This window comes from Sus scrofa, chromosome 3, assembly GCF_054392235.1.
Source record: "Sus scrofa isolate SSC_HxYL_T2T_F1_AM1 chromosome 3, Sscrofa_HxYL_maternal_Yorkshire_Landrace_v2.0, whole genome shotgun sequence".
NCBI lineage: Eukaryota > Metazoa > Chordata > Mammalia > Artiodactyla > Suidae > Sus > Sus scrofa.
The window spans coordinates 141,942,363-141,953,641 of NC_139385.1; the positions used below are offsets into that span (position 1 = coordinate 141,942,363).

At 42.7% G+C, this 11,279-nt stretch overlaps 1 long non-coding RNA gene across 1 annotated transcript; it reads right to left on the reverse strand.

The window, feature by feature from the left end:
• Positions 1–5,573: 5,573 nt before the first annotated feature.
• LOC146404988 (uncharacterized) lies at positions 5,574–10,796 on the reverse strand. The gene is made up of 3 exons (XR_014842617.1): positions 10,534–10,796; positions 6,654–6,798; positions 5,574–6,538 (listed from the first exon to the last, which is right to left on the reverse strand). It is a non-coding gene; the product is annotated as an uncharacterized LOC146404988 (long non-coding RNA).
• Positions 10,797–11,279: the final 483 nt, after the last annotated feature.

The window sequence follows — 11,279 nt, forward strand, 5'->3', positions numbered from 1 at the left end:
GCAGGGAGATCCTTTGAAAGGCAATGGTAGTGGAGTTCCCTCTGTGGCTCAGCAGGTTAAGAACCCAACCAGTATTCATGAGGATGGAAGTTTGATCCCTGGCTTTGCTCAGGGGGTTAAGGAGCTGTGAGCTGTAGTGTAGGTCACAGATGTGGTTTGGATCCTGTGTTGCTGTGGCTGTGGTATAGGCTGGTAGCTGCAGCTCTGATTCAACCCCTAGCCCAAAGACTACCATATGCTGCAGATGTGACCTTAAAAAGAAGAAAAAAGAAAGGCAATGGTAGTAATTCAAGTGATTCTTAATAGTAGCCTGCAAAACAATAAGAACACATGGAAAAAATATGCTAAAAATTTAGATGTATGGGAAAAGTTCTTAAGAATATGCATTTTATATTGTTGCTACTTAAACACAGGTTTATTCTAGGAAAATATTTTAAAAACTTTTCACTGAAGAGACAAACCACTCATGTGGGTGGTTTAATTAAATCTTATTTGTATACATACATGACAAAAAATGAGAAAAAAAATCATTATGATGGGGAAAAGGACCTGGTTCAGAGGACAAATATTTTTGGACCCTGACTCTGTCATTCATTTTCTCTGTAACTTTAGTTACTTATGCTGTGGGCCTGGTTTTTCTGATATGAAATGATAGGCTATGAAGGCATTTTTTTCAGGTTTCTTCCTAATATAAAGTTAAATATAGGCTTAGAACTATTAAGTTGTTTGTCTCAATGTAATGCAACATTGAGGTAGATGCTTGCTTTCAATTCTAAATTATTCTGCGGTATTTTAAAATCACAAAAGCAGTAAAACCAAGACACAGATTGTTGCGTTGTTGCATTTGTTCAATTGGAAAATATGGGTGAAGTACCAAGATTATATAATGATTGCAGACAGTAGAGGAGAAGCCCTCAAGCTGAGAAGTATTCTAATAATAGCACAGGTCGTGATCAAACTACTTCTCAGGATTCAGGAAGACCATCCACAGCTGGAGGCCCACGACTGCTTTAATCCAAGACCTCAATGGTCTGAGCATCCAGGCACATGGATACAGGACATTACAGTTTTCCAAGGGATTTTGCTTTCACGCATTATCTCCTTTCACTCCTGACAGCCCCCTGAAGTAGGTGGACCAGATACTCCCATGGCCATGCGAGGGAGAAGCCAGCTGAGGGGCAGAAAGAAAGAGGTGATTTGGCTTTTCCAAGTCTGGCCGGATGGTAGGAGGTGGAGAAATAGATCTGGGCCCCAGGCTCTTTGCAAGCATCCCACCGCCTTCAGGACTGAGCAGGTCGAGGGAGATTCGAACCCTCCCCAGGAAAAGAAGCCTCACTCATGCACGTGCCCACTGCTCTGGACTGAATGTCTGTGCCCATCCCCTAAATCTGGGTGCGGAAGCCCTACTCCGCAGTGGGGTGGTATTTGGAGGTGGGGCCACTGGGAGATGGTGAGGTCCTGAGCGTGGGGTTCGTCTGTGGTATTTGTCACAGCAGCCTTAACAACTGAGGTGCACACCTCTTGAACGTGGCGATAAATGCAGGCCAGCTCCTATCCATCCACCTTTAGCTGGAAAGTCACAGAGGTTAACTGGCTCCAGGGGATGAGTCCCTGTCGAGAGGGGTCTTCTGGGTCTCAAATGGAATGGACAGTATCCTCCTGTCGTCTCTGTCCCTGGCAGGAGCTTTAAGGCATTTAAGGCACCTCTGGATTCAAAAGCCTCCACCTAAAACCTCAGTCATTCTAGATCTAGACATTTGCCCTTTCTTGACAACTAGAAATGCCATTCCACATGCCTGCAAGCACTGGGGAAGCCTTTGAGGAAGGGGCTAGAACTGTCAAATGTAGGGAGTTCCCTTTGGCTCAGTGGTTAATGAACTTGACTAGGATCCATAAGGATGCAGGTTCAATCTCTAGCCTCGCTCAATGATTTAAGTATCCAGCGTTGTCATGAGCTATGGTGCAGTTTGCAGACACGGCTCAGATCCCACCTTGCTGTGGCTCTGGTGTATGCTGGTGGCTACAGCTCCAGTTGGACCCCTAGCCTTGGCACCTCCACATGCCGTGGGTATGGCCCTGAAAAAAAAAACATATGTTGGCATACAGTTGACTTACGAAGCTGTGTTTGTTTCAAGTGTACAGCAAAAAGAATCAGTTATATATACAAATACATCCATTCTTTTTCAGATTTTTTCCCATATATATTTCCCATATATATATATATTTCTACAGAACATTGACTAGAGTTCCCTGTGCTGTAGACTACTAGGTCCTTGCTACTTAGATATTTTATATAGTGTATGTATGTTAATCCCAACCTTCCAATTTCTTCGTCTCCGCGATGTTTCCCCTTTGGAAACCATAAGTTAGATTTCCGAATCTGTGAGTCTGTTTGGCGAATAAGTTCTTTTATGTCACTTTTATTTGATTCCACGTATGACTGATCGCCTATGATACTTGTTTGACTGACTTCACTTAGTATGATAATCTCTAGGTCCATCCATGTTGCTGCATATGGCATTATTTTATTGTATTTTATGGCTGAGTGATATCCCATTGTTTCTTTGTATCACTTCTTGATCTATTCTGCTGTCGATATACACTTAGGTTGTTTCCATGTCTTGGCTATTGTAAACAGTGCGGCAATGACCATTTGGGTGCATGTATCTTTTAGAATTATGGTTTCCTCTGGATAGATGCCCAGGAGAGGGATTGCTGGACCATATGGTGGTTTTATATTTAGTTTTTTAAGGGCTCTCCAGTTAAGGACACAGGCAGGCCTGAAGGTAGAGTGTGTGGCAGGACAAAGAAAAGGGAGGTCCCACCCAGGGTTACGGGAGGAGCCTGACAGGACCCACAAGGGCCATGGCTGCTTGAGTGTTGGGTCAGCAGAAATATGGAAGGCAAAGGCATTGTAATAGGGAAGAAAAACCTGACTCCACATTAGATCGGTTTCTTTAACTTTTACGTGCATGCCATCGCTTTTCCATCAAATTAACAATGCTGCCTATAGGCTGACATATACAGAATGGCCCATTCTCAAGGCTCTGAACAGAGAATAACATTTGTCTTGTGGGAGGTTTATACGAACATCTTGAGCCAGTGGACAAAGTGTTCCTGAAACCAGCAAGTTTGCAGAAACCAACCAGCTCCCCCCCCGCTTTTAGAATAAAACAAGCCTGATTTCTTTGGGTTCTTTGGGATATGACTCCACCATCTTCCCAGTCTTCTGCCTTTCCAAATAAAGCTGTCCCCTGCCCAGCACCTCATCTCCTGACTTCATGGCCTGCCACGCAGCAAGCAGTGTGTTTGGACTCAGTAACAGAGGGGCCCACGAGAGGTCAGCAGACATCCCTACCCAGTCAGTGTCAGCCCTGCATCCCTTACTCGTGGGTGCCTCTGGCCAGTGGAGAGGGTGGCCCCACAGCACGGGAGCTAGACCCCATGCCTCCTGGATCTGTGTGAGCAGGAGACCAGGCTGGGCCGCTCAGCCTTTGTTGAGGGGGTTCTGAGGGTGAGCTGGAGATTGGCGCATCCCAGAGGGTGCCAGAAGCGTCGCTTTCCAACTCCTGTTTTGCCTCTGCAGGCTGAAACAGATATGGAATCCTTCTGTGTATTTAGCACCAAGTTCTCCCGCCCTGACTTGATAAGAGTGAGGTCTGTCCTTCTTTATTCCCACTCGTACTTCATCCATTCAGACTCATCACGTTAGTTCTGACTCCGCTGCTCACTTCTGTGCCCTTTGGGCTCCTTTCTCAGCTCAGAACAAGCTCTGTTTTGATCACATCCCAGGAGCTCTGAGTGCAGATGTGTGTCATCCTTATAGAGCAGCGCTTCCTTCTGCCTCTTTCCTTTAGGACTCATCCTTGCTGCTGTCAAACCTTCTCATGGGGGATTACATCTGATTTCTCATGAGTCCTCTTTGGAGCAGGCACGCAGACCCCTTCTCTTGCTCACGCAGTCCTCCCTGACCAGCCTGGGATGCTCAGGGTCCCCCCCACACAGACACCTGGCCTCCTCTCTTTGTGGGTGTGCTCCCGGCCCTGGGCTGATCTGTTGGCCTCACCTCTGGGAAGGCGTCCCGGCCACCCTCCCGGCTCCTCTCAGCTGGATCGCTACCCTGTGTGGCCCCGTGTTATCTTTAGCAAAGCATTCCATTCCTTCACTTAATCTCTCCATCATTCATCCACTTGAGCACACATTCCCTGGGCTGTGCATACAGGAGAGGAAGCGAGCTCCATGGCTCCTACTTCTCGTGGACTTCCCAGGCCGTGCATTCCCGACACAAATACTTATTGAGCACTCTGTGTGCCTCGGCCACTGTCCTCGCCTCCAGGGACACAGCAGGGAAAACAGCATTCTGCCTCCATTGGCTGGCCAGAGAGGTTAATCAAATACTCATAATAAGAAATAGGTGATTCTCTTTCATACGGATAAATACTCAGAAGAAAAATACATTTTCTGTGAGATCTTAGCACAAGCAACCTAGTCTATGAAACTTTTTTTCAGAGAAAAATGACACTTAAGCGGCTGGCTGAAGGTGACGAAGAGGTAATTAGACAAAGACGTTGGTGAGATTTCCCCCCTGCCCCCCCCCATGCAGGAATGACATGCTCTCAAGACCCTGCGGTGAGAAGGAACCAGCACATTAGCACAACTGAAAGGAGCCCCATCGGGGAAGGAGGGAAGGCAGCAGGGTCAGCATGTCCCTAGTGCCTGTTGGTTTCTTTCTTAAAAGCAGTGGAAAGACGAAAGTTTTTAGGCTGCAACCTAAAAATGAATTAGAGGGTACCACAGCAAGATGCTGGTGACCTAGTACAGAAACACAGTAAGAAAAGTGATGGGAGCTTTTATCAGGGTGTTGGCGATAGAAAAGAACAATTAATAAATAGACATGAGTATGATTTGGGGAGCTCCTTCTGTGGCGCGGCGGAGATGAATTCAGTTAGTATCCATGAGGATGCGTGTTTGATCCATGACCTCGTTCAGTGGGTCAGGGATCCAGCATTGCCATGAGCTGTGGGGTCGGTCACAGACGCGGCTCAGATCCCGAGTGGCTGTGGCTGTGGTGTGGGCCAGCATCTGTAGCTCCGTTTAGACCCCCGGCCTGGGATCTTCCATATGCAGTGGTTGCTGCCCTAAAAAAGCAACATATGTATATTTGATATGTGATTTGGCATTAAATTTGGAGTATTTTTACTATCGGATATGGGTGAGCCATAAAAAGAAACATCTCGAGGATAATTCCTGGACTCTGAGTTTGTACAACCAGGAGACAGTCCCTCTATCATGAAGTGGGGAAGTCTGAGGGGAGAGATCACAAGCCTGTCACTGGGCTTGCTGCTTTGGAGATGTCCTTCAGAGACCCAAGTGTGAGTAGTAGTTGGGCTTATGGAACTGGAGCTTTGCTTTTAGAGGAGCAGTCCTGGCTGAGTAGATCAGTGTGAGAGTCAGTGGTGCATAGGCAGTAGGTTGTTCATAGAGAGAAGTTTTTTCAGAATGATTACCATGAGCTATTTCTCCTCTATTCCCCCACTAATGTCTCCCCTCCTTGAATTAGGAATCAAGACTTATTCCTTTTTGAATACTTAGCTTTTATCACATTGCCCATCATACACTGAATAATAAACTGCTAAGAGAATGAACAGAAGTAACACTATCAATACAGCCAGACATCCCGGCAAGTGCTGTACAAACAGCTTCCCCCTCAGTGCAAGCCCATGTCTAAAATAACGCCAACGTAACTGAGTTTTTCTCTCGTGGGGAAATAGGCTCAGAGAAGGCCAGTCTTTTCCCCGAGGTTAATACCTAGAAAACGGCCAAACTGGGACTCAAAAGGAAGACTACACAATGGCAGGCTCCACCTACAACTCTGACATTTCAAAATTTCTGTTCCAAAGGACAGCGAACCAGAAAATTAAAGAGAAAACAGAGGTGCATTTTCCACGGACAGCAGTGCCTTTGCTAATGTTTAGTAGAGGGAGCCTAAGCTGCTGAATCAGACCAAGTGGTGCTCACGTTGGCCACCGTCTATTAAATAAAAAGTTCACTCGCTGTCAGCGAAGTGATCAGCAGGTGATGATTTCACCCTGAGGAGCTTCAGGGAACATCAACCAATTTTATGGATGCTTAAAAACAAGTGGTTTTATGGGCTTTTTCTTCAAAGTTCATCTGTCAGTGAAGAGCTTTAATTCAACGTCGGCTTTAGGACAGATTTAATGTAACCAAATAGAAAGAGACTCTCTTTCTGGATGTGGGTAGACAAAATCATCACCCTTTTTCCTGATTCTGGTCATGATTTTGCTCCACATAGATCGTCAGTAAGTTGCTTATTTGATGTCATCTCTCTCTCATCACTTCTCCTAATGCACGCTTTTATTTAATTATCTATACAGTACATTCATTACTGCACAGAAACGTCAAATGGGGTCCAAGGAAAAGTCTTTGAATCAAGCTCTTGATTTCAACCCAAATCATTTCCTACCAACTTTGTGTCCTGAGAGAATTTCGTTAGGCTCTCTTCCTTCTGATCCTTCCTCTGAAATGGAAAAAAGAAAACAAATTTTAAAACCCTGAATATTCAGAGGAATGCATACAATATATGAAATCAGTTGACTTCTTGTGGCAATTCAATAACTATTGAAATACAATACCTGTTGATCGCTGTTTCTGTTATTCTGTCCAAGGATTGATTGGTCTTCTTAGAAATTGCTCCAGTGGATACATTATTTTCTCCCCCAAATCTTCACAGCTGAAGATGTTTCAAGAAGATGTTACTGTTGCTCTTGTAGTAAGAATCTAGATAAAAGACACCCATAAAACTGATTATTCCTTGTAAGTAAAACACATACATATCTATTTTTTCCTTTTCACGTACCTCCTCTAAAGTTACATTTAAAAAATGTATTTTTAAAGGCATAAACCCACAAAATTTGGGAGAGTGGGAGCTGAGACAGCTCCACATTTTGATAGCTTGAAAGCAAGCAGATGAGAAATACCTGACTTAACAGATCCAAGCAAGCCAAATCCCGGAACTGCAGCAGGAAAGATCAAAGCTAACTCAACCTACCCCAAGAATCCTCAGGAGACTCCATAGCCCCCAGCAGCCTTTCCTCCCCTCCCTGGGCCTCCAAGCACCTGCCCTTGCTGCCTCCAGGGTTGGCTGGAGGATTTTACCATCTTAAAGGGGTAAGAGAGGTAGTCTTTGGGTGGCAGAGGCACCTTTACAAAGAAGAACAGTGTGTGGAGAGAAGCCTCCCAGGTTTGCCTCACCGCTGTACTCCCATGACAGCTGGCCCTTCCCTCAGCCAGAAGATTCTAAATCTTCTCAAAAACATCCGACAAGCCTAAAAAAAAAAAAAAAATGCCTAGAAATGTTGCTTTGGGAGACTGACCTGAGAAAACATTTGTAAGGTTGATGTCAGAGAATGTCTTGCCTATATTCTCTTCTAGGAGTTTGATGATACCTTGTCTTATATTTAAGTCTGACAGCCATTTGAGTATATTTTGGTGCATGGTTTGAGGGCGTGTTCTAGTTTCATGGATTTGCATGTAGCTGTCCAGATTTCCCAGCAATACTTGCTGAAAAGACTTTTTCCCATTTTATATTCTTGCCTCCTTTGTCAAAGATTAATTGACCAAAGGTGTCTGTGTTTATTTCTGGGTTCTCTATTCTGTTCCATTGGTCAGTATGTCTGTTTTGGTACCAGTACCACACTGTCTTGATTATGGTGGCTTTGTAATATTGCCTGAAGTCTGGGAGAGTTATACCTCCTGCTTGGTTTTTGTTCTTCAGAATTTCTTTGGCAATTCTGGGTCTTTTGAGGTTCTATATAAGTTTTTGGATTGTTCGTTCTAGTTCTATGAAAAATGTCATAGGTAATTTAATAGGTATTGAACTGAATTTGTAGATTGCTTTGGGTAGTATGGCCATTTTTATAATATTAATTTTTCCAACCCAGGAGCATGGAAAATCTTTCCATTTCTTTACTTCTTCTTTAATTTCCTTGATTAATGTTTTATAGTTCTTGGTATTTAAGTCCTTTACCTCCTTGGTCAGGTATATTCCCAGGTATTAGATTTTTGGGGGTGCAATTTTAAAAGGTATTGTATTTCTGTATTCCTTTTCTAAAGTTTCATTGTTTTCTCAGGTCAGTCTCCCAAAGCAACAGAAATAAAAGCAAAAATAAACCAATGGGACCTAATCAAACTGAAAAGCTTTTGCACAGCAAAGGAAACTAAAAAAAAAAAAAAAAAAAAGACATCTTACAGAATGGGAGAAAATAGTTTCAAATGATGCAACTGACAAGGGCCTAATCTCTAAAATATACAAACAACTTATACAACTCAACAGCAAACAAGCCAATAACCCAATTGAAAAATGGGCAAAAGACCTGAATAGACATTTCTCCAATGAAGATATACAGACGGCCAACAAGCACATGAAAAAATGCTCAGCATCCCAGATTATTAGAGGAATGCAAATCAAAACTACCATGAGATACCACCTCACACCAGTCAAAATGGCCATCATTAATAAGTCCACAGATGACAAATGCTGGAGGGGGTGTGGAGAAAAGGGAACCCTCCTGCACTGTTGATAGGAATGTAAGCTGGTACAACCACTATGGAGAACAGTATGGAGGTACCTTAGAAAACTATACATAGAACTACCATATGACCCAGGAATCCCACTCTTGGGCATATATCTGGGAAAAACTCTCCTTAAAAAAGACACATGCACCCACATGTTCATTGCAGCACTATTCACAATAGCCAAGACATGGAATCAACCCAAATGTCCACTGACAGATGATTGGATTAGGAAGATATGGTATATATACACCATGGAATACTACTCAGCCATTAAAAAGAACAAAATAATGCCATTTGTAGCAACATGGATGGAACTAGAGACTCTCATCCTGAGTGAAGTAAGTCAGAAAGAAAAAGACAAATACCATATGATATGACATATCTGGAATCTAACATATGGCACAAAGGAAACTTTCCACAAAAAAGACAATCATGGACTTGGAGAATAGACTTGTGGTTGCCAAGGGGGAAGGGGAGGGAGTGGGAGGGACTGGGAGCTTAGGGTAAATAGATGTAGAATGTTTCCTTCGGGATGGATTGGCAATGGGATCCTGCTGTTTAGTACTGGGATGTCTGTCTAGTCACTTATGATGGAACATATAATATGAGAAAAAAGAATGTATACATGTAAGTGTAACTGGGTCACCATGCCATACAGTGGCAGAGGCACCATATATATATAAAGAAATACCTAGAAATGCTGACACAAAGTTTCTCCAAGAAATGCCCAGCCACACTAGTTGATAAAACCTGTCCAAGCACCTAGTGTTTGCACCCAGGTGCAAATCAGAATGACTTCAGGTTTCCCAAAAGGAACCTGGAACCCAAAATGCAGTGGATGTTGTCTTCAAATTTCTGAAGGAAAACTATTTCTCACTTAGATTTTACACTATCGAAGTCATTCCAAATATGCTAGGTCTCAAAAAAATTTACCCACTATAGCTGCTTCCTGTGGAAATTGTTGAAAAAAAAAAACAAGATAATTAAAGAAAAAAAGAAGAAGACATGATACAGAAAAGAGGAAATTCAACAGAGAGAAGAAAAATGGTTCTCCAGGATGATGATAAATGGGGATCCCAAGATAACACCTGTTCATAGGTGTGGAGGACAACCATTCCTTAACCTGATGAAGCAGCTGGAAAGTATATCCAAAATAAATAGACGAGACAGAAAAGAAAAGAAGTCATAAGATGCAGAACTCAGGAACCCCACTCAAAAGAAGGGGAATTCCGAGGATGACTGTGATGGGAGGCCCAGGACAGCAGTGGTGCAGCTGTTCTAGAGAGTAAACAACCCTGAAAAAAAGAGAAGGCAGGTCTGTTAGAGTGTCTCCTAGAGAAAAAAAAATATGAGCAGATAAGTTCATTGATGTGACTGACCTTGCAGAAACAGTATAAAGAAGAAGCTCTGGAAAGGATGAACAAGGCATACAAGAGTCTAAATAAATGATAAAATGACATGCTTCAGAAAAAGACATAAAGGAAATGGAATCAGAATGCACTGCAATGTTCAGCTATGAATGTTTCGTGCACGACCCAGTAAGAACACTGAATACCGATTTAAACAAAATTTTCAAAATCGCAATTTGAGATGACTGGGGAGAGAAAAGGAGGGGATGATATAAGAGAAAAAAAATGGTATAAGAGAATTAAATTCTCATCCACCATAACAGGAATTAGATAGATAACATCAAAGACTGATTAATCAAAAAGTAGGTAGCCACATAAAAATTTGCTGAAGTTCCAGAAAAGGCTAGAAAAAAGAGGTGAAATAAAGAGTAAGACAAACAAGAAACAGCAATATTTTATCACAAAGCATGCACTGATATTCAATACAATGTAATTGAATCACAGAAAAAGTTGAAAAGATCCCAGTTCTGTAATTCAGAGCTAGCTTAGACACAGTATAATGAATCAATATTCAGTCTAGAAATCTTACCTGGGTTGTGTATGCTGAGTTCGTTGTCGTGTTTGTTAGTTTTGTGTCTTAATTTGGCCATCCTCTCACAGCTAAAAAAAACAGCGCAATTGGTCCCAGAATCAGCTCATTCTCCGTGACACAGGGTGGGCCCAGCCCTGCTGCTGCAGCCCAGACTTGAGGGAAATAAATGGCCCATGGCCTTGGCCTGAGAGCTGGCACACTCACCGTTGGTTTTGGGGTGGTTAGCAAGGACATGCAGTAGTGTTTTTCACCTCTAGATTGAGCCCTACAGCTTCATGGGGCCTCAGAAATTCCCACTAATCCCAAACAGCTGCTTTGCAACTGTATCATGAGTTCTTTATTAATTCTCTCATGCAACAAGCAGTGATTTAGCACCTGCTACTTCACAGGCACTTTACTATGAATTGGGAATTTAAAAAAAAAAAAAAAAAAAAAAGAGCAAGAGAGAGAGACATGATTGGGTTGCAGAGTAAAGAGAGTACGAGAAAATATCCTGAAATTGATATCCTGAGTTCAATTAACAAAATACTTTTACATTTACTGTTTCATCAGATTCTCACCAAAAAAACCAGACTGTGTGGTATATAGAATGCATATTTTCTACCCTCCTCCGACAGATGAGAGGAAGGTAAATTAACTGGTAATTTCACAGAGCTCACACAGGATAGATCTGAGGCTTTGAATACAGTTTTTCCAAAGCCAAATCTAGTAGTCTTTTCTAAATTTATTATAGTTGATTTGCA